The sequence below is a fragment of the Harpegnathos saltator genome, unplaced genomic scaffold, assembly GCF_003227715.2.
Source record: "Harpegnathos saltator strain DR-91 unplaced genomic scaffold, Hsal_v8.6 scaffold237, whole genome shotgun sequence".
NCBI classification, from domain to species: Eukaryota; Metazoa; Arthropoda; class Insecta; order Hymenoptera; family Formicidae; genus Harpegnathos; species Harpegnathos saltator.
The window spans coordinates 348,092-371,625 of NW_020230025.1; the positions used below are offsets into that span (position 1 = coordinate 348,092).

The following is a 23,534-nucleotide window of genomic DNA, read 5'->3' on the forward strand; positions in this document are numbered from 1 at the left end:
CGCATATACTTTATTGCGTGTAACAGTTCTGATATAAAGAGACGTCGAGGGCGATGTCAGGTCAGTCGTCCGTATAACCTGAGCGAGTAAAGAGCGAAGGGATTTCATGAAACAAATATTCACGAAATATCGATGAATTATTATTTAATATCAATTGTTAAATCGTTAATTTTACAATATCCTCGCATAGCAATGCATGTATATATGCTCTCACATAATTTAGAAGAGCGCGCAGCACTGTTATTTATTACTGTCGTTATTACATATTTTTATTTTATTTTTCTCTTTGCAATTAATCTTTTGCTATTATTTATTGGATATTATAATTAATTTAGCTTCATCATCTCGCGAGTAACGTTATTTTCCTTTCTACTTGATTATTTAATTTCACGTTCTTTAGCAATATCCTTCTCAAACTCTTATATTCTATTTTCATATTTTCTGTTACTTTTACTTATTTGTATCGACCACCTTTTCATGCGCCAAACCGAAAATTTCATATTTTTCCATTTATTTTATCATCATCCTTATTATTATAATTACATTCGCGGCTAGCAGGCGACGCTGCACGAGTCGCTCAAACGCCGACAGTCCGCCGACCTGCGTATGCGTTCAGTATTTATGTTACACGCTTGGCGGAAAGAAGCGCGCGAGTATCAAATTAAAATGTATCGCAAGCCGCTGCCGTCGAGCGGGTGTGGGGCGACATTTGGCACGGGATTGCGTGTGAGAATTTGTTAATCCGCGCCGGTTGGCAAGAATTTGCTAATTGGAGCGTCGCAGCTTGCTTACCGAGCGGAATTAGATCGAGGGGGACGGGAGAGGGCAGTTTTGCCACAGAGATTCTCGGTTCCTTCGGGAGTGGAGTAAAGGTATCGTGCAGCATCTGGCGTCACTTATTGTGTTCCTGGTTCGTCCGCGGCGTTATTGCGACCGAATGCGGAATTTAAATGCTGAGAGTGCCGGCTTTCGCGAATGAAACTCGGGTCTTATCCGGGACTTTACCATCCCACCGCGATCAGAAGCGCTGTGTCATACAGGCCGATAAATCGCGAGCGGGCCTCGGTGTCTGTCGATACACCTTTCGGTACAACGAAACAAGTGACAGATTGAGGTCAGATCTGAATTCGTGTGGTTGAGGCTCGAGGAAACTCGATGGTAACGCTCCTTTCGTCGCACACATTTCATATTATAATTTCACACACCGCATTCTAACAAATATATTATATAATTATATAATTAAAAGATAAAATTCAAAATGAAGCGCCATGTAACGCATTTTCGTAATTTAAATATATTATAATTTCGTATATTCCATCTCGCAATAAATATCTTTTAATTAAAAAATAACGATCGTCGCATCTTGATAAGTACCGCCGTCTCATATCTCCGTTTTCTTCGTTTACAGGTCAGAGAGCCAGTCGACACAGTGCGGAGATGCGTATTTGTCCTTCGTACGTGACCGCGAGGTAAGTGAGAAGCTTTAGACCTAAGTCTGGAATAAAGCAGACGGCGTCTTGCTGAGATTGTCGCAAACATTTCCTCGCGTTCATAAGAAGCACGCTAAATCACGAACGGAAGCCATTCCTCCTCCTCCTCCTCCTCCTCCTCCTCCTCCTCCTCCTCCTCCTCCTCCTCCTCCTCCTCCTCCTCCTCCTTCTTCTCTTCCTTCTCGCGTTGATGAGTATTTTTGCGATGTACGGTACGGTACCTCGACCGTGTTGCATCTCAATGAGATTATAATCTCCGTCTCAATGAGTAATCGGTCGGACCGACGATGTTATCAGAACGGAATGCGACGTATCGATCTCCGAATGCGCGCGCTCGAGTCCGTGCGTTTCCGTTCGGTCTATTCGCGAATTCTCGCGGCGTGCCTTCGATATGCGGAGCGTGAAGATGCCGGCGGCGTCACGCAAGCACGCGGTTAGCAGCGATTGAAATTAGCCGATCGTCGCCGCGCTCTCTCGAGGTGACGCTAAGGTGCCCGGCTTGAGGAAATATCCGGCTCGCGGGTGCTTTCCCTCTCTCGCGGAATCTCTCTCGACGTTCAGCTGCTTTACGTTTTATTTTTTTTTTTCTCGTTTTTCGTGAGCTTGTGTTCCGCGTTAATTACGCGCACCGAGCGTAATTGTAACCGATGAACGTCAAACGCATGCGACCGACAACAGGGCTCCGCCCGCGCTCGCTGCAGAGACCTTTGATCAATTATTTATTTGTTATTCAGTCGGTAATTTATTATCCCGATAGTCATTTGTATTCGTTCATGTATTCATTAATTTATTTATTTATCGACAAGATGAAATACGGCGTTGCGATTTACGTACTGATATTCGCGTGCAGGTTTTCCTCGCGCGGACTCCCTCGAATTGTATTTTGTGGATAAATTATAATTTTATTTGTTGCGTATTATATTAAATAACCCGGGGCAATTTAACGCGTTAAATTCGATCCCTCGGCTGTAGCATCTTTTGAAATCTGCAGGGCGCACCGGTGCCCCGGCTGTTTTATCGAGCTAATATGTTTTCGAGAGAGAGTACCTTTCATATGCTCGAATAATAAATATTAACCGTGTGTGCAAGTTAATAGCTACCGGGTACCGAGGCCGCGTATGCTCAGGGAGAGGCAGCAGAGGCGAGGGAATATTGGTATCGATATTCGAAACGCGGAAATATCGGTAAATACGTGGATTACGGATATCGGTAAACCCGCAGAGCGTCACCGCAATTGCAACGTAGTCGAATTGTCGCAAGGCTCTCTTCGCGAATGTATCTGGTATTTTCGTATGTTTCCTTCCTTTTCGCGTTCCGCTTGTTCTTTTTCCACTTCCTCTTGTTCTTCTTTCTCATCGCCGCTAACGCGCGGCTTTAATCTGCAATTTAATTAGCGCGAGCTCGAATATCGCGGACCGATCGATCCTCCGTCGTTTGCAACTCGCACAGCCGCGCGGCGCACTCCTCGATTAGCAGGGACACTTTCTCAAACGTTCCGTGATTCTTTCCGACGGTGAGTGCCGCGACAGAGGTCGCGTTGATGAGCTAGGCGAGCAAATGAGCGAGCGTTCACGGCGCGAGCTGTCCAATTGATGCGACGCGCCATTAGCGCGGATATCTCGATAATAATAGCGTTACTTTTACTCCGAGCCCTGACACGGTCGTTGAATTGTTTCATGCTGAATTAAACGAGTGCCACACGCGGGTTTCCGAACTTCCGGGTGGGGAGGAGGGCAGGCTTTGCGCGGAAGTTTAAATAAAGTAATTATAAAATGAACTCGGGCCGCTCGGCGAATGTGAACGATGTTATCGCTCACCGGTCGTGCATTGTGCTGACGCTAACGCTTTTCAATCTTCACCGCGTACTTTAATTGACTCAAAGTGATTATAACTATTGTAACGCTCGCTGCAATATTCAATACGGTTTTCCAGTTGACGGGCTAGTAATAACGGTAGCGGCAGCAGGAATACTATAGTAATTCGCTTCACTTCGATCCCTCGACATTGTCGAATCAATTGGCCGTTATTTTTGCTATTCTTTTTTTTCCTGTTTCGCTTTTCCCTTTATTTTATTTTATTTTATTTGTCGACTTCGCGAAAAAGTATCCACTTGAGCCGTAAATAAATACGCGTGAATAAATGTACACACACACACACATACACATAAACATACGTACATACATATATGTATTTATATATATATATATATATATATATATATATAACACGAATAAACAACCCTCTTTTTCTCCCTGCTGTCGCCCGGCTCCTCCACCCTCACCCCCTGACGAGAATTCCCCGATAAACAGCGGATACAAATCAATCTGTCGAAAAGTCGAATGACGAAAAATGAATGATAGAAAAATATTTCGCGCGCGCGCGCGCCCGCCGTCGGTTCTCTGTATTTGCGCGCAGGCGTCAATGTTTGATTAACTCTTACTGCAGCCTTGTGCTAACTATCGCGTAATTCATCGCGGTGACTCGGACGCGACTCGCGAGCATAATAATACGCTATTACGCCGTTTACGTGTACGCCGTTTTTGCACGCGTGCCTCGCCGCGAAAATCGCACGCGCTGAGTGCGTACGCGCAGTTTGTACACGCGAGCTCAGGCTTCGCGACCGACGATCGGTCGTCGTTTACATCGTTTACATCGCGCGCGGCACGAGCGCTGTGCACGCGCGATCTATAAATCCGCGGCGTCCCCGTTCGACGATCGCGCCGGCCGCCCGGGAAAAGCGGTAATGAAGCATCTGGCGTATAATCAACGCGAATCTACACCGCATTAAAGCGAGACACCGCGCAAAGTTTCCGGCGACTTCGTGCCTGTGAGCGACAGAATAGAAGTATATGGTGGCGCGACAGGGATCGGGGAAGGACGCGGCCAGAGACAGAGGTAGATTTATCGTAGAACAGGGTGCACCTGTGTGTGTGTGTGTGTGTGCGCGTGTGCGTGTGCGCGCACTTGTGGATCGACAGGCGCATATATCCTCGTGTTTAAATTTACGAGGAGCAGCGCAATTTTATTCACGCGTCTGTCGCGACGAATAATCGTCGCTGAAAGCTTCCCCGTTCTCGAAATACGGATTCTCGCGCGGCGTTTATATTTGTAACGAGAATATCCTTTTAATAGACACGCGAGGGACGGTTATGAGAGACGAGCCGCCGGTTCAGCCGCATTTAAAAGCGCCGTCGCCGTCGCCGATCGAACGAGCGATCGATTCGCGCACCGCGTGCGCGAAATGCCAACGTAGCGACGCGAGCAAAGCTGCGGCCTCGAACAACGAGGACTCGCGAATGCGAAAGTAATGGCACGACGAAGGAAAGAAGGAAGAGCCGAGTCGGCGATTCGGTAACGACCGTCTCGGGCTCGCGAGATAATCAGAAACAGATGCAAAGTAGGCAATTAACGGCGCGGGGAAAATCGTACCGCGCGCGCGATTGCCTCTCGACCGGACCAAACGATCTCGCGGGCTCCTTCTTGGCGAGCGCGCTCGGGCCGCCAAGCGAGCCGCATTCGGCTAAATTGCGTTTCGATCGACCCACTTTTTATTTCAATTTGTCGTGAATTTATGCGCGAATTATCGGAAAGAGAACACGGGAAAGGAATCGCGAGCAGGCGAGGGTGCGAGAGGAGCAGCAACGGCGGTGAGAAGGATCGCGGAAAGGGTAGTAACGTGAGGGGGTGGCGGGGGAGGAGACGGAGATTGGGGACGGCGACAGGGGAGCGGAGGCGCGATTTACTCGCGTCGTTTCTCGGTACTCTCGCTAACTACGATTCAATTTGCATTTCATCCAATAAATCGCGCTGCGCGCGCTCTCGACGCCCCGGCCGACGCGCGCGCGCGCGCGCGCACACACACACACACACACACACGTGCGCCGACGTGTTTTCCTGTGAATTCTTCATCTCCTTAGCTCGCGACACGAAGAATGTCGTGCAAACTTTCGCGGAATGACTGCCAGGTCACCTCCTGATAATGAGTGTCTCGCTCTTCCTCTCTTCCTCTGTTTTTCCTTTTCTTCTTCTTCTTCTTCTTCTTCTTCTTCCCCTTCTTCCCTCTTCGAGACATCGCGGAATCGATGAAATTGCCTCTCCCTATCGTTTGTTTACGCAGCTGAAATAACTACAAGTGTCCCGTCCCCGCGACGACGCGTTCGTTTATGATAAGAAACACGAAATTTTCCGACGCGAGGGCGTGCATATTTTATTTATCTGATTCGATCAGCAGTTAGATAGCACTCGTGTATCAAGCGAGCGTCCCCTTCGCATCGCGATAAGGAGCATGAAATATTCACATGCGACAGCGCGCGCGCGTTTTTTTTAATTATCAGCTGATGCAAGTTAGCCGAAGAGTGTTCGGCAGGTCGGAGCAACCGCGCGAGTGTTATTAAAAACGAGGTCGGAGTAAAGTTTTCATATATACGTATAAACGAGAGCGAGAGCGAGAGAGCGAGAGAGCGAGAGAGAGAGAGAGAGAGAGAGAGAGAGAGAGAGAGAGAGAGAGAGAGAGAGAGAGAGAGAGAGAGAGAGAGAGAGAGAGCAAGAGAGCGTAGAAAATTGTCGAAAAATTTTATAGTCGATTTTATATGTGGAATTATTTTATACTTCTTTGTCGGACGATACGTGTGTACGCGTACAAGAGTACGAGAAACGCTTCTATTTTAAGTATGTTTTTATATATCGCACACACATCTACGCGCAGTTAAAGTCGAAGCTTAATAACTGCCGCAACGTTGAAGCCTTAGACGTTTGCAGCGGTGCAGTTAAATCAATAATGAAACGACGAAAACGGTATCGATACAGGCACCATTATAAATATCGCGCTACTTCGATCTCGCTCTCCGCGGCTCATGGCGATTCCTAGAATACAGGAGCCTCTTAAACGACGTACAAATAGTCGACGCTCGTTCCCTTCGCGTGACATGAGCATGCTAATACTTCACCGACTTTCCAAGCAACGACCCGCTCTCGTCGCCGTCGTCGTCGTCGTCGTCGTCGTCGTCGTCGTCGTCATCGTCGTTGTTGGGACGCCTCTCTCTCTCTCTCTCTCTCTCTCTCTCTCTCTCTCTCTCTCTCTCTCTCTCTCTCTCTCTCTCTCTCTCTCTCTCTCTCTCTCTCCTTCGCTCGGCTCTATATTGCAATCGTAACCCTTTTCCTCCGTGCGTGCGACACGGAAGAAGATCCGCGCCGATAAAAAGCCGCTGGCCGCTGTGGCGGCCACTGCAACAAATGCATCCACCGGTCGATCCAGGCGTCGGTGAATTTCCCGGTGAGCGCGTGCAACGTAACGACGTTACGTCAGGCGTCAACGGGTCCACTAATAATGAATCGGTAGGGTTTTCGTCGCAGCAGGATAAACTCCTACGGAGGATAAACAGTCGCGGAAAATACAGTGGACGCGCGTGACGAGATACACGGTCGATCGGACAATTACGATTAATTTGTCCTTTTTTCCCCCGTAGATCCGCGGCGAGAACGCGCAATTTGTAACGCGCGAGCTGAAATTCGCGGTTGTAACGTTCCCTCGCAAATATTTCCGTCGCGCTGATTGCGGCCGGATTAAAATAACCGGGCGGTCCGGAAATTTGTCATAAATTCCGTTGAGAGTTAACGCGTAGGAGATAAAAAGGGGGGAGGGGGACCACATAAAAGAGAAAAAGGAGGAGAACGTGGAAAAGCAACTAAAGAAACAAGCGGCGGGTGCGGAAAGTCTCGCGTCCTCGCGTCCTCGCGTCCTCGCGTCCTCGCGCGTCCTTGCGCGTGAGCCCCGAGAGTGCGCGAATTGCGCGAGCGAGCGAGCGACAAGCAAGCGCCGGACAGAACGAGAAAGATAGAGACGGAAGAGCAGAAAGAGGGAGGGAAAGAGAGAGGGGGGAAACGCGGGCATCGTACACACGCAGGGAATATTTCGTCGACATGCAAGCCGCAATCTAGATTACCGGGCGAGTGAGATGCGCCTGGGAAAATGCTGGACGTTGAAATAGGCAATTTTTCTCTTCCATCACGGCGTCGCGGCCACGCGTCGAACATTTGCAAACACGTCGATTCGCCATGCCAGCGTGTAGCACTCCCCCGCCCCTCACTCTCTCTCTCTCTCTCTCTCTCTCTCTCTCTCTCGCTCTCTCTCTCTCTCTTCCTCTCTCTTTCTCTCTCTCTCCGCTCTCTTTCGACGCGACGATATGAATTTTCGCATGCGTCGAATCGAAAATTGTTTCTGCCTCCAGCATCTCCTACGCGAACCGGGAAATGTTTTTTACTCGCCGACAAAAACGACCGTTTTCTCTGATCCATATACATGCGCGCGCACGCATGTATCTTCGCGCTCGAGTATTCGCCTTTTTTTTCTCTTTTTTTATCTCTCTCTCTCTCTCTCTCTCTCTCTCTCTCTCTCTCTCTCTCTCTCCCTCCTTTTTTTTTATTTTCACTCTCCATCGTCGTAAATCCGAAGAGTACATTTTATATCTCGCGGCGCGTCTACTCCAAGCGGATTTTTTTCGAGCAAATAGACGCGTTGGAAAAAAGAACGAGAGAAAAAATCGCGTACGCGAGAGCGCGCGAGCGAGCGACTGTATGTGCGCGTTGTGTCTATGTTATACGCGATTCTCGGGCTTATTGCGAAACTTCACGTTTGGTTCGACGCTCGCGGCCTCGTATGCACCACGCGCGAAAGATAACGGGAAACGAGTCGTCCTGATCCTGGCGGAATCACGCTTGCCTTATGTCGCTTTCCTGTTTTCCCTCGGAAACAACTTTTTCCACTCTTGCGGGCAACGCCGTCGAGCGGAAAGCCACTCCGGAAAGTCTTCGAAGTTAAGCAACGCTGCGAGATTCGCGCGCTGATTCGACTCGCGACTCGCAAAATGACGCTGAACATCGGCGATTAATTGAGAGACTCGCGTTGCGGCTGCAAACAGCGAGGTACGAGCTCTTGCCGACGGTGTGCGTAGCCGTGCGCTCTCGCCCGGGGCTGTTTTCGAATTCCCTTGCATTTCCCGAGCGAGACGGGGAGAATTAGTTGGCAGGGTAAAATAGCGAGACGAAGTAGGAAGGAAGGAAGGAAGGAAAGAAGGAAGGAAGGAAGGAAGGAAGGAAGGATGGCGACGGAGGGCGGGCGGACGGGACATAAATTTTCATCGATGTAAATTTTATTTCCCAAGGGCGCCGCCTTCTTTTATTCGCGGCAGGTACAATTGGCCTTTCTGCGTCTGTTCCCTATGCTTTCTAATTTTAGCATAACAACAGACGGATGTCACCATTGAGAATTTCCACGGCTTCTTAACGCCGCTCGCTGGCTTCGGCGGGCACGATTGCACCCTCGATGCCAGACACCAATTTTACTGAGAAAACCGACGTTTCACCTCGATAGACGCTTTCCGCGGTTATTCTGCGACGCGCGAATGTAAATGGTATATTTTACTAGAAAGTTCATAAATATAGCGAGCCTCTTGTGCAAGATAAAAGCGGGATAAAGGGGAGCTTTTTTCTTCGTTTTTTCCTTTTTTTTTCTTTAGGGCCATCGCGCGGAATATATTTCTCATTAGAGAGTCAAGAATTCCTACGATGCAATTTACCTGATAAATTCGCGTAACTCGGTTAGATGGGAGGGAGTCGGACGTAAAAAAGTCAATATCCTTTCTTCCTTTACATCTCGAGCAGTTTTATACCATTAATATAATTAATTAGTCTCATAAAATTACCATTTCGGGGAATGGGTGACTCGCAGTGGGTGACAAGACGGCGACGTTGAATGCGCGTTAAATGTCGCGTCGCGTCGCGTCGCGACGTCGCGTTCAGGAGCTACATTAAAATTTACTAATTACCGTGTCTCTCAAACGAGGTCATTAGAGAAAATCTTATCATGATTTATTGTCCACGATTTCTCGGATTTTTGCTAGATTCCCCCGGGGATATCCTCTTCCGTATATTTAATGCCGTGTTTCTCTCCGCTCCGAAGAGCATTTTCCACCGCGCGCCTTCTTATCTTATATTCCAGCTCAGTTGTTTTGAATCCTCGCCGAGCGTCTTTTCTTCCTCCCTCCAAAGACCTCTTCCGCTACTTGGAGCGGTAACAAAGTGCGGTGCGGTTAGCGAAATTATTATCATCGGAGTATCAAGTGAACATAACAGTAATTTACGTAGCATGGATACTAGCTTTTGCATTCCTCAAATCGCGCGACGTTCCAGCTAGCCGTCGCGGCGCGGCGCGGCGAATGAATTTCCGCCGCGAGCTGAACAGCCAAAGGTAGATAAAATATATATATATATATATATAGAGAAAGAGAGAGAGAGAGAGAGAGAGAGAGAGAGAGAGAGAGAGAGAGAGAGAACAATCGTGCGACCTTTGTCGCGTGCAAGCGCTGCGAAAGAACATTGAGGAAGAAAATCGCGCGAGTTCGCGAGACGAATTCGCGCGCCCGAAGAGCCGTCCGCGCCGATCGATCGAAATAATCGGGAATCACCGGCGGTACATCGACGTCATGCGTGGGGGGGATCGTCTCGGGACAATGTGTGCAAGGGGGGGACGCGACGACGCGATGTAACGAGGCCGATGTTGCACCAGGCGCGCTTACCTCGGGAACAATGAAGTTTATGCGATGCCGAGTGCCGTTATCTTATGACGACGACGCGGTGGATTAAGTTTCAAGCACCGGTGGAGCTTGCGCTCGCAGCGCGGCGCCGGGTTATGGCGTTCCTCCGGAGCGTATCCGTGCTGCGGAACGTTCCTGCCGCGCATCCACCTCCGAACGGTTGGTAAGGGGGAGGGGGGGGGGAGGGAGCGGGAGCTCTCGCAAATTCCCGTCGGTGCGCCGTTTCCGCCCCGCGACGCTCGCGATAACAATGTGCGGTACCCGGGTCGCGCGAATGCGCGCGAACGACGTCGCATCAATTTCTTCGCTCGTCCTCTCCCCGTCGTCGTCTCCGTCGCAACTCTCATCGCTCCGTCCGCGATTGCGGGCGGCCCCCGACGTCATCCATCCATCCATCAGCGTCTGCATCCGCGGAATTGTCGCGTATCCGCGCGCTGACGCGCGCGCCCCATTAACGCGGCCGGGGCCGAGCGGATCGCGAGGACCGCAGGAAAAAAGAGGGACGAGCCGAGTGGCGGCGAGGCAGCGCCTCCGGAGGGATTTTCGCCAATTCGGAGAACGCGGCGCGGAGGTCTCTCGCCACGTAGTCTTGGCGAGTAGCGCTGCATTGCCGTTGGATCGCGTCGCCATCTTTCTGGAAATCTCATCGCGATTATTAAATAAGACGCAGCGAAAGTGGAGACGCGAATGGTTAGCAGCTACGCCGAGCGACGGGCGTCCCAAGGCGCAGGGAGGATCATGCATAATTCAAGAGAGCGCGAGAAGTTCGTCTACGTGGATGCTCCGGCAGCTGGCAGCAAGTATCGCTCGCCGTTGCTGCCTTGCGTTGCATCTTGGCTTCGCGAGGGGAATAACGGTACTTGCGCTGTTCTTCGCTGTTCGTCTCGTCTCGTTCGCTTCGCGGCGACCGACCGGCTGACCGGTCGGTCGGTCGGTCGGTCGGTCGGTCGGACACGCTGCTCTTTACAGTTCACGTAATCGTCGCGAGCCATTAACATCGGCCAACTTTTTTGTGACATTTCGAGTACCTCGGCTCCATAGCAGGGAACTGCGGAGACACCGGCGCGCCGGGTCCGCTCGGGGGATGTTTCAACCGTGGAAACTCTTGGGGAGACTCCCCGAGGAATTTTAATGGCGCAAAGACAAATTGTCGTCTATCGGACGAATGTTAATTCCGTTGACGTAATTCCACACCGGCAAACTTTCCAGGCGAATTGCGAAGAAACATAACATCGACGGAAGTTGGCTCTCCGTCGGACAATTACGCTCTGTTAAATTACTTAACAGAGCGGACTGCTCGATCGTGTCGCGAATTTATTCTATCGAATTTTCCATGAATAATGCGAGGAGATAAAGAGAAAACGGGGAACGGGGAAGGAGGGGGATGTAAGGCGAGACGTCGAGCGAGGAGAGAATAATTCTACCTTGACATTTCGGCGAATTAGAAATGCAATGTTCGCGACGACGATGATAGCGGCGGCGGCGGCGGCGGCGACACGATGTCAAGTGAGTTATCTTGTGAAATCATGTGGGCGCGTCCCCCTCTCTCCCATCTGACAAGCGCTTACCGATCTAAGAAATTGGAAAAAAGAAACATCAAGATATTGAGAAACGATAAAAAAGATTGGATTCGTTCGCGTTGTCTTGCCCTGCCATTCGACGCGCGCGCGCGGACTCTTGCACTTTGTCGATGCACATCGAACGTATTCATCGTGCTTTCATAGGCTTCCGTTGTACCACCCATAAAATCGCGACGCGAATACCTTTAGTGCAATCGCACGGAAGAGACAAGAAACGACATTTCCGATATGACACGAAAACGAGAAGCGTATCTCCGTTCCGGCAAATCTTAGCGAGTATAACCCGTATGATTATTAATAAGTGAACGCATTACACAGAAGCCGAAAATGTCTCATTAGATTTCGATAATAGAGAGAAAGAGAGAGAGAGAGAGAGAGAGAGAGAGAGAGAGAGAAAGAGTAACTGCAACACATTAATTTGGTATTATTAGTCGTCGAACGTCGTCAACAGGAAATCGCTTATTCTGGCCGAATTTACGACTTAATTTACCGTATCTGTCGTGAATAAATACTTTATTACTTAATAAACTAAGTCGTGAGATACGAGTCGATCGCTGCCTCTCGCGTCACGAGTGGCGTAACCATAACGGTCCGCGGCTGTACACGACCAAAGATAGAACCGAGATGATAATAATACAATCGTTCTCGAATCAATAACCGGTATCTCGGATAACGAGCTACGCGGAACGCTATCCTCGATATCTCACAGACGGACGGAACGGCAATTGCAAAAAGAGAGAGAGAGAGAGAGAGAGAGAGAGAGAGAGAGAGAGAGAGAGAGAGAGAGAGAGAGAGAGATAGATAGAGAAAGAGGGAAACGCAGAGGGCATTAGTATGCATGTAACTGTTGGCGAACGGCGCGCGGCTTAGAGACGACGTTTAAAGCGTTCTAAACGGTCGTTAAGCTCTTGACAAAGTGCCTCTAAAAATGGATATTGCTCCGCACTTTCTTACTATCGCGCATGTATGATTTATATCGGCAGTGGCGCGCGCGCACGCATGAGCTCGTCGATGACGACGGCGAAAAGATGGCGCTCTATTAACGCTAACTGCCTTCGCGGCTAACCTCGTGTACGTATCTACAGGCGAGCTTAATCCCGTCGATCTGTAGCGTTGAGTGCACCGCTGCGACAAATTACTAGGATCGCATGCGAGCGCGACGCTGAAAGGCGGATAGGAACAGGGAGATATAGAGTCCCAGATAGGGGTAGGGGGCAAGGGGAGGCTGGCTCCGCAAATCCGCTATCGAACGATCCGCGATGAGGTACTGCAGGCGCGACACAAAGGTGGACCGGGCAAAAAAAAAAAAAAAGAAAATACGCCGGGTTAATGAAACTAGTAGCAGCGTAGAATGTCAAGAGTGACCGCGCGCGGCAACACGCGGTTTACTCAGTTCCGCGTAGCGGACGTTTCGCAATCGATCCCCGGCGAGACCGAACCGAACCGAACCGCGCGATTGACGCGAATCCCCCGCGGCTGAGGCGACGCGATTATTTCGCGCGATATCGTAATTTATTCAATAACGCGCCGTAATAAGGATAATTATACGCGGGATTACGCACGCGCGTCAGATTTACGCGGGGCTGGAATTTACACGTCGGCTCTTGGACGAGATTCGCGAGCGAGCGAGAGAGCGAGCGAGAGAGCTTCGCACCCATGCGCTCTAATTGAATCGCGGAGAATCCGGAGTGAAACCACCGCGGCGCGGCGGTCCTCTCGCGTCCTGCGCTCCCGCCGTTTTGCGCTTTCACGCACGGCAAGGCGGCCGGGCGAGAGGGAGCGGAGAGATTGCAATTCCTCGATTCCGCCGGAAATCAGCCTGCGAATTAAAGCGCGACCGTGCGGCGGCACGCTCGCTCGCGCGCTAGCTCGCGCGCGCGGAGGAGCGGCGCGGTAAAAATCCATCCGCTCGCGGCCCGCTTGAGCGGGCCCCGACAGCGAGCTCCTGTGGGATTTAGGAAGCGAGGAAGTTTGCTCGGACGATGCCGCGTTAAATTAAATTACGGCGAAATTGCGGCGCGAATTTGCACGTTGCGAGAGAGCTAGGGAGAGAAAGAGAGAGAGAGAGAGAGAGAGAGAGAGAGAGAGAGAGAGAGAGAGAGAAGCTCGCAGCGACAGCAGAGCGGGTCGTACGCGGAAAGTGGAGAGTAAACGAGAACGCGTTAGTAAGAGACGCCTAGGACTGCTGCTCGCACGACGGGTAAGATAGGAATTGCTTATTTTTGCCGGTCTCTCTCGGCACCTTCCAAGAGCTCGCACGACGCGACGGCGGCCGTCGCGTCGGCGCGCCAACGTTCGCGTAAATTCCGAAGATTAACGAGGTCTTTAGCGGAGAGGCTTTATTCGTTGCCCTTTTTTCTCTCTCTCTCTCTTGTTTTTTTTTTTTTTTCGATATCTTAGCAGCAACGGCCCATTATATAGTTTCCGACACGACACGGGCAAAAAGTCGCGGCTTTCTCGAATTCCGCAAACTCGTCGAATGCCGAAGCGCCCTCGCGAACTTACCCTCCCGACGCGCGCTTCTCCTAGCCGTCAGCGGGATCCTTCCGGGATATCTAAACTCTAATTAACAGGAAGTTAACTAGAATGGAGCCCTGTAACGAGTCTGCGCCGGATATAACGGATACGCCGTGCGTTTTCGTCGGTTCACGGCAAGAACAGGGCCGAGGCGTGTCGTCGTCTTCTCCTCTCTAATGGCGTCTCGCCGCGTAACCGGTCTTTGGCGAAGTCCAAAGGACCGCCGCCGTTGTTTGCTCGCGCGTCCGAGCTGCGTCGCGACGCTTCTTCTCACGTGTTTTCGGCGACGGCACACGGATTCACCGCTGCTCGCGAGGCGGTGACGAAAGCCGCGTAATTAATTGTAAGTATCTCTCGGCGGCTGCGCGACCACGACGTGAGTCAGGGTCATTGTTGTATACTCGAGTATACCGCGAGCAGCGAGGAAGGAAAAACGGAAGGAAGGAACGAAGGAAGGAAGGGAGGAAGGAAGGAAGGAAGGAAGGAAGGAAGGAAGGAAGGAAGGAAGGAAGGAAGGAAGGAGGGAGGGAGAGAGGGAGCAAAGGAAGTCGAACGGCAAAGGACGCGATACTCGCTCTTGTACTTACTGAGTACTTAGCGGCAACCACTCGCTCGTTACCGCGAGTTACTTAGTGAGATGCATTAATGCGCAGCTCCAGGCCACGCTCGGCGGTCTATTTCCGCGCGCGCGCTAACGATTTGCTTCTCGCGTCCCACCCCGCAATGAAAAGGGACGCTCCTCTTTGTATTTTTCCCTTTTGCCATGGGCCCGCGCGCGCGCTCTACATTGTCGCGCTCTTCTTCTCCAGGTACATTATACATCTCTCGTATATTACCTGTTGTTTTTGCGAATCATGTTTCTCTTGTTAACGCAAGCTCTCTCCTCTTCCTCTCTCGCCATTTGTCTTATCCCCCCCGTCCTCGCAGCGTGACGTCGCAACGTCGTTCTCAAGGCGGCTGCACGTAGCCCGGCCTCTCCGCCAAACGCGAAATTGCACAAGTCTCTGGGATGGAAACCGGAGAGCCCCGGGCACATGTACGTCGCGCAAGGGCGCGCAAGGGCGCGCAAGGGCGCGCGTCGGTGTCTCTCTCTCTCTCTCTCTCCCTCGGACGTACTTAAGTGATGGGGCCTGCGCAGGCGCAATTTTTCATTACAGCTGGAAAGTCCGCGAAGAGGCTGCACTCTGCGAAATCAGGAGGACACCCGCCGCAGGAATTACTTCCGCGTGTCGCGCAGGCATAATTCCGCTCCCTCGTCTCGTAACGGTCTGCTTAGCGCGCCGGGCGGAGGACGGATTACTGCATCATCTTAATTGCAGCACTCGAATTGCGCGTCTGAGCACTTTTTCGCGCAAAGTGCGAATAGAAAAAGTGCTTCCCGTTTGAAGGCGTCGGACAGTTTCATCTCTTCTGCACACACGGAAAGAAAAATTAACGTGGCAATGAGCGGCGAACGTTTGGCAAGCGCTTCTCAATGCAAAGGAAAGCAAATCTTGGATTCTCACGAGCCAAATTCGATTGTGAGGGGCCAGAAATCCTGTCGATCGAGACGCGTCGAGTCTGCTTCGTTCATCGTCGTGTTGATTCAACCGTTAATGCTCTCGCGGCATTAAACGAGCCAATTTTTCGCGACGGCCGTTTCGCTTCGTAATTCAGCGACGCGACAGATTTGTTCACGGGACTAATGATGATGCGCAATGCAATAATAAATGAGCAACATGGATACAATTGTCCGTTCGTGCCCGGTCCAGCACCGGAGGCATCCGCACTCCCATCGCTCCCGTTGCATTTTTTTTTTTTATTTCATTTCATTTTTTCTCTTTTTTACTTTTCGACCCGCCGTGACCCGTCGTGTCAGCGGTGCAATTGCATGGCGAGAGACCGGCCGTCGCATCTCGCCGGCAATTTGTCACTATTTGTTTTATTATCGGTTTAGTCGAACGTGCGGCGACACAAGCCCGACCGTGTAACCAGAACGCTCGTTGGCAATTACGCGCGCGTCGCACGCGTATCATCAACACGCGAGAACGCATTTCCACGGCGTGACCGGGAATAGCAAGGCACCGGCCGCCAGTCTTTCGTGTCGAAACGAATCACTCTCGTCTTTCAAGCGAGATGTCGTACAAAGCGTATCACTGCGCTGGTACTGCACAACGCGGCACAATCGAGCACGGTGCGAAAAATTTCGCGCGGAAATGTGTCTTTTTCCTCGTCGTGAGTAAAGAGAACCTTCGCGATGATCTCTCTCTTTCGGATCGGCCGACCGGGTAAGCCGTCGAGATATAGCCGGTCTACTGCCTCTTATTCAAGGGCTGGGTGGTTCTTAGTTGACGCACTAATCAACGAGAGAAGAGAGTGAGAAAAGTGCGGAGGAAGGGAGAGAATGATATGTATCATATAAGAGGAAGTATCTCGGGCTTCTCCGGCCAGAGTTGGCCGATGTTAAAATACTCCCGCGGCCTGAATGGCTCGCGCTTGATAACAAAACTCGTTGCGACGGCGGGATATTAATGCCCGTTCACGAAGACGCTCTTAATAAGTCCGCGGTGTAATGAAAACCATTCATATAAAAGTTTACCGCGGATGCTGACGCTTTAATTGAACGAGGAGGTCGCGTCGCGATGCGGCCGCCGCTCTCTCTCTCTCTCTCTCTCTCTCTCTCTCTCTGTGTGTGTGTGTGTGTCTCTCTCTCTCTCTCCCTCGCTTTTCTTGCTGCGCTACGCTGTAACAAGATGTCAGAGATTACCGGGCGAGAGTCCTCTCGCTTCGTTGGCTCCACCGTAACTTTCCTCGTCCCCCCTCCCTCCACCGGTCGCGCCTCCAGCCTCACGCGCGCTCTGGTGACTTTCATTAAAAATTTCCTATCGGCGAATCCCGCGAGTGGATCCACCAATTGATATCGAGCTCCTCGCCACTTCGTCGGGAATCCTGTCGAAAGTTATTCGCTCGTTCTGCCATCAGCGGAGCGAAGAATGGCGATTCCGAGAGCGCGAGGGCGCATCTCCATCGGCCGAATGAATGCGACAAGTTTCATAATTGGCCGTGAACTCGTTGTTTTCGGCCGCAATCGAGAGGCGAGTCACGATCGGGTTGATTGACAAGAGCGACAAGAGCAAAGGAATTCGATTCTCGCGGTGGACTCGCGACTTTTATTGAGAGGAGCAAGGAGACAGGTGCGTGGACGCTCCGGACCCGTCGAATTCCGAAAACAGCCGCTGACGGGGAATTCCACGCGCGCCGAATTTAATTTACTTATTCCGCACCGACTCGGGCGACCGTCACCGCGCTCCCGCGTCGTTTTTTAATCTCGTCGCGGTCAGATGGGCGAAAAAGAGCAAGAAAAAGCTGTCGATCGGTCGGGGCCCGCGGAAAACCGTCGCCCCGTGTGTGTGTGTGTGTGTGTGTGTGCGTGCGCGCGCGCGCGCGCTTGCATGTGCCCGCCGAAAACAGCCCGTCATTCCGCCGTTCTCACACTCTCGCGCTTTTTGGTCCGGCCACGAGCGCGGCCACGACCAGCGGGCTCATTAATTTTTCATCGCTCGTCCCCGTCATACAGTGCCGATTTTAGAGCCGGGCCGGAATAAACGAGCTAGCAATTTTTGCGCCACCGCGCCGGCCGCTCCGATTTAACGAGCGTGATTTAATCGTGCCCCCGAGCTCGCCCGAGTCACCCCCGCGATCGCTGCTCCTCTTCCTCCTCCTCCTCCTCCTCCTCCTCTTGCGCGCATCCCTCTTCACCGAGCGGCCCGCTCTGTGGCCCCGTTTACTGGCAATTAATCCAGCGAAAACGCACGGGTCGATTGCAGCCCGACACAGCATAGTAATTGCCGCCGCGAGCCTTTAAACGCGGCCGATACACCTAATATTTACGAATCGCGCTTGCTGTCGGCGCCGACTCGCCGCCCCGCGACCATCCGCGACCGTGCCGCGCGTCTCTCTTTCTCTCTTGGCCGGGATTTTTGTAATCATCGAAACCACGAACCACGGGAGAATCGCGAGAATTATCCACGGGTGTGGTTGATCAAAAGGTCGCTAAAATTTCCAAACAAGCCTCGCGGCTCTGTCCGCGCGACTGTCGCCTGCGTCGCTTGGCGTAGAGTCTTGCGAGTGCGAGAGAATTTATTTCATCGAATCGCCTGCGGATTATCCGCGGAATGTCCCAAATAGGCCAAGGAGAAATCGACGGTCCCGGTGTGAGTCCCGCGCGCGCGCGCGCGCGCGGACGTTCCCGCGAGTCCGCCAAATGCAGAATACGAGAAAGTTACGTGCGCGAGGCACGTAATGTTCTTTCGCAAGCCGAGCTTCTCGTTCCCCGCGGCGCGAAAGGCAAATCTCTCGCCGGCGGGATTTACATAAAATCGTATCGTGCGCGCTCACGCGCGGCGCCCACGTGCCGTCGTATCGTTTTAATTCGGAATCGCGAATACATCAATTGTCGCTGCTTCGCTGCAATTCTGCATCGATACAAACGCGCGAGTTCCCCTGGGAAACGGGGCGGTTAATTTCTTTCATCAGTCGAGAGAGAGAGAGAGAGAGAGAGAGTCACAAATTTTGCCAGGCTAATAAAAAATCTCATTTGCATTCCTACGCCGAAAAAGGGACGGATCGATGGATTGAGACAGAGAGAGAGAGAGAGAGAGAGGAAGGGGGAGGGAATTCGAGGGGGTTCGTCATTGCCATCGTCAGATATTTCTCATCGTCATTGCGTGTCCGCTATTTCAAGCGCGCGATCGCCGTTGAAAATGATATCGGAAGACAACCGATGCCGTCGTCGCGATATATTTCGAGCGCGCCGCTGCCGGCGCCGTGAAAACACGACGATCTCTCCCGTGTTTGGTGCATTAATTTCAGGGGTGATGTTTTATGTACACGCGGCGGCGGGCAGGGCGGAGGTGAAGAAACAGCTGCGCGTGTTAAGCGTCCCTATGAATATCTCGTGTAGCTACGTGTACGTAGGTGCATACGTGCACGTACGCACCCGGGCGCTACGTTCGAGGTATTACCGCGGAGCGTAATGCAAATGGACGTACACTCGCCGGCGCGAAACGTTAAAGTGACACGACACGGCCGGCCGGCCGGCCGGCACGTAGCCGTAGCGGAGAACGAAGCGAGCAGCCAACGGGCTCGTTTCCTCCGCCTCCCCTCCTCCTCCTCCTCCTCCTCCCCCTCCTCCTTATCCTCTTCATTATGACGTCGAGTTAATTAAATAGCTCGCGTATACATCCCATTAGAATGTCAAACAATAATTCAGAAATTCCTGCGCTCTTCTCTCTCTCTCTCTCTCTCTCTCTCCGCGCGCGCGCGTGGGCGCGTATATTCGTTTCTCCGAATGGAGAAACGCCTGTACGGCCTGGAAATCCGCGCAAGACCGCATCCCGTTGCGTGCTCGACTGCGCGCGGTATGTACGCGCATGTCTCCCCGGGAGCTCGTAATAATATCATTACGTCTTACGGAGTACGGAGCACGGTATATGTAAGTACGTACGTAGGTACGTACGTAATGACGTAATACGGCGAACTCGGTATAACGTTATTCACAGTAATAACTCATCCACGGACGTTAACGCGTTCGGCGTCTCCGCCACCGTGAAATTTCGGCTCGTCTTCGATGCGCGAGAAGTTTATAATTTCCCGCGCGCGCGCGCGCGTGTGTGTGTGTGTGTGTGTGAGAGAGAGAGAAAGAGTGGGGGAGGGAACGGATGGATCCCCGAGCGTATTTACCGTTCTGCCTGATTTGCATTCGATGTGCGCGTTTGCACGCACGCTGTACACGCCACGTCACAGTTTTCCACGAGCCTCTCGTTCGCGAACGACCGAAGAAACGGGTCACGATTGTCTCACTGTTGGAGCTCTCGAGCGATAAGGCGCGTATCGAACATCCGCATACCGCGCTTGGATTTATCGAATGTGCTTTTTATCAATTTGTGTATTGTGAGTCACAGATAAAAGTTTGGCCGCCGATGGGATAATGGCGAGTCAGGTTACGAAGTGAGAAATTCATTACCGAGAGTACTCGAGCCAGTCTCGACTGTAACGATGCGGCGAATCAATCCGATAGACACGTTTCCCTCCGAGCTCGTGAATACCGCCGCCTCCGCTGTCGTCGTCGTCGTCGTCGTCGTCGTCGTCGTCGTCGGCGTCGTCGTCGTCGTCGCGGTGGCACAATTCCGCTGTAATCCGCGAGACGATCTCGCACGCAAAAAGGCGACAAGTACCTGTTGAAAGGGCGTCCCTATAACCGAGGCGAAATCCGCTCGCGACTTCGCTCGAATATCCTCGACTAGGAAAGTTTCGACGGGGGAGTTGACGGTCTTCGGGAAACTTGCACAGGCAGGGATCGATCATGCCTTAGAGTTTGAGTTCGCCGCATCCGCCAGCGGAGGAGTTCTGATTGGATGCTGTCGTAATTCGGTAAACGCTCATGCATGATCCTCCATGCCCCGGAGCGCCGGCGTGTTTCGCTACCGCTCGCGTGGGTGAAAAGTCGCCGACGCGACACGACGCGAAAGAAAGGACACGGAATGCGCGCGGAATGTGGGCGTCGGATTCTCAATTGCCCGTACACATGTAGAAAGTAATTGATCGACGACGGACGAGCGCGAGTACGGCGAGTTGGCGCGGTGCGAAGCGAGAAAGAGAAAACACACGTCTCTCTCTCTCTCTCTCTCCCTCCCTCTTTTTGCTCTCAGTCGTTAACTTAAATAATACCAATGAGAGAAGCAGCGTTCCTATAAGCGTTGCGATTAAAGCTCAGCGAAGTTTAATTGATCCTGCGTCGGTCTCTCCGCTTCTGTGTTCTCCTGGGAACGGAAGACACGGAGGAGTCGCTTAATCTCGGCCAATATTTGCGAGACCGGCTCGCGAATTAACGCAACACAAACGTCGCGCAAATAATAATGTGCGCGAAGAACGCATGCCGTGTGTTCCTCTCCTTGCCGCGCTGTTATTTTTATTCCGGCTGCGACATTATTATCGTCAACGCGGCGTTTCATACAAGAGAGCGGTATCTCGTTCTCGCTCTTTCTCTCTCTCTCTCTCTCTCTCTCTCTCTCTCTCTCTCTCTCTCTCTCTCTCTCTCTCTCTCTCTCTGTCTCTCTCTCTCTCTCTCTCTCTGTCTCCCTTTCGCGGACGGAAACACACGCAGAAGATGAGAGAAGAATATATACGAGGAATGTTTTCACGGTCGTGGCGAGATAAGATTGAAATTTTCCGCCGAGCATCTCCTCCGCTGCGCGTCACATCGCGCCGTCGCTTCGATACATTTCGTCGATGCAAAATGGCGCATGATTTCATATGCACTGTAATCTCGCCCGGTCATGACGCGGCTCGCATACACGAACGTTATTACGCATCTCAGCTCGTTAAAACTTGGCTCGCGCGTGCCATCGCTCGGGCTCGTCACTCGTCGGCGCATTATCCGCTCGTTTCATAATTAAAAATATCGGACGGGAGGAGACGCGCTTTTGTGCGCGGAACAGATATCGACGGCTCGTGAATTTATCACCTTTGCAGCCACGTCGCCGAAATGTCGTTTTCTCCTCTTTTCCGTATTTTCCCTCTCGCATTCGCTCGCGTTTCGCTCGATCTCCTAACGTCTGAAATCTTCCCCAAACGCGGCTCCGCGTTCTTTTCGCCGCGAACTTCGTAACGAGCTTAGCCGGCGTCATCAGATTTCTAATCGCGCGGCGTCCGCGGCCCGATAATAACGCTCTGACCTCTCGTGAAATCCCGAGTTACATCCATCCGGCTACCCAGCCCATTGTTGGAGCATTTTTGCCGGCGCGCACGTTTCAAAGGAGACAGATGTACCAAGGGGAGAGTGGCGAGGGACGAGGACAGAGAGCCCTCCTTTCATCCGCGCGAAATGGAATTATCGATTCCAGCGCGTACAATTACGAGCCATGGATCGACGTCGGCATCGATGGGCGCGTATCGGCTTCTCCGTTCTTCGTGAAAATTTCCCATACTGCTAGCCGATGTCGTCCGCGACACCCTGTATACCTTGCGTCATGATTAAAATACGCGGCGGAAACGTCGTCGTCGTCGTCGTCGTCGTCGTGACGCGCGACCGCAAAGGCGATCTCTCGCGCGCCGCGCGTCACAATTAAAGGATTTCCCGGCGACGGTAAATCGCACGTCTCGCGAGATCGCCCGAGGTTCCAAGTTTTTGCGAGCCGTCCTACGAACGGCCAAGTCGAAGCGCGAGCTAGACGTACTTCCGCGGAAGTACGAGCCAGCGCGGAGCGGAAATGGAAAAGTTCCGTTAACTGGCGTCGTTTTCTTACCGCGGTATCCCTCGTGTTTATTCGGAAACTTTTCGAACTTCATGCAAATCCGAGCGAAGCGTACGCTACCGTGCGGAGAATCGCTTCGGATATTTCTCGCGGTTCCCCTCCGCCCTGAGACGGCGGCGGCGGCGGCGGCGGCGGCGGGGGCTCCCTCGAGGGCATACTCGCGATCTCTATTGTTTCACGAAGGGTAATAAAGAGCGCAGGGCGAGATGGAAGTTCTTGGTTGTACCTTCATCCGGATTAATTAATTGCCCTTATCCTTTCCTCGCTCTTCTCGCGGAAAAATGAATGGCGGCACGACGCGACGGACGGAACGTGACGGGCCGAAAGGCGTCCGCTTTCTTCTTCCGTTTCTTCGCCGCAATTCTCCGCCGGGAGTTCGGCGATTAATTTTTTAAGTGTCATCGTTCTTTCGCGGCACTCTTTCCGATGGTCGCGAGAACGATCTCGCCTGGGTGGAGAATTGTTTTTTCCCGAGGAACACCGGTCAAGGGGAGTCGTTATCGCATTGCGGCTCTTCAGCGCGCGAATCGCTATTCCTGTTTTTGTACTCGAAACGTTGATAACTCTCGGATTGGACTTTGAAGACTGCGATGATATCGCGTTTTCGATGTCAATCAAGTGCCGCTTAACGATCGTTGTTATCGCCCCGATGAAGCGTCGATATTATCGAGCACGAAATTCCAGAGCGACAACATCTCGCGTCGATGCTGCTTCCGTTCAGGCGAATGATTTATCCGCGAAAATTAAAGACAGAGGGGAAGAAAGAAAGAGAGAGAGAGAGAGAGAGAGAGAGAGAGAGAGAGAGAGAGAGAGAGAGAGAGAATAAAAAAAAGGAGATAAAGAATTGTCGGTGCTCGTGTGCGATCTGCTTAACAACGCTTTGCCAGCCGATTGTAAAATTGCCGCATTTGTCCGAAAAACTATTCGCAATCTCGAAACGGCTCTTTTGAGAGGACAATGAGAGTAATCTCGGGGACAACTTCTCTCAAGATCGTAACTCTGCTTTTTTCCTCTCTCTCTCTCTCTCTCTCTCTCTCTCTCTCTCCCCTTCTCCCCGTCCAT

The 23,534-nt window shown here is 51.9% G+C and overlaps 1 protein-coding gene across 4 annotated transcripts in view; it reads left to right on the forward strand.

Annotated features, from left to right (window-relative positions):
- Nucleotides 1–23,534, forward strand: part of Pgant9 (polypeptide N-acetylgalactosaminyltransferase 9) — a 265,832-nt gene that overhangs the window by 143,292 nt on the left and 99,006 nt on the right. For all 4 annotated transcript variants that reach the window (XM_025298772.1, XM_011143673.3, XM_025298773.1 and 1 more), the window contains exon 2: nucleotides 1,409–1,469. The gene's annotated coding sequence lies outside the window, so the exon portion shown is untranslated. The remainder of the gene's footprint in view (nucleotides 1–1,408; nucleotides 1,470–23,534) is intronic.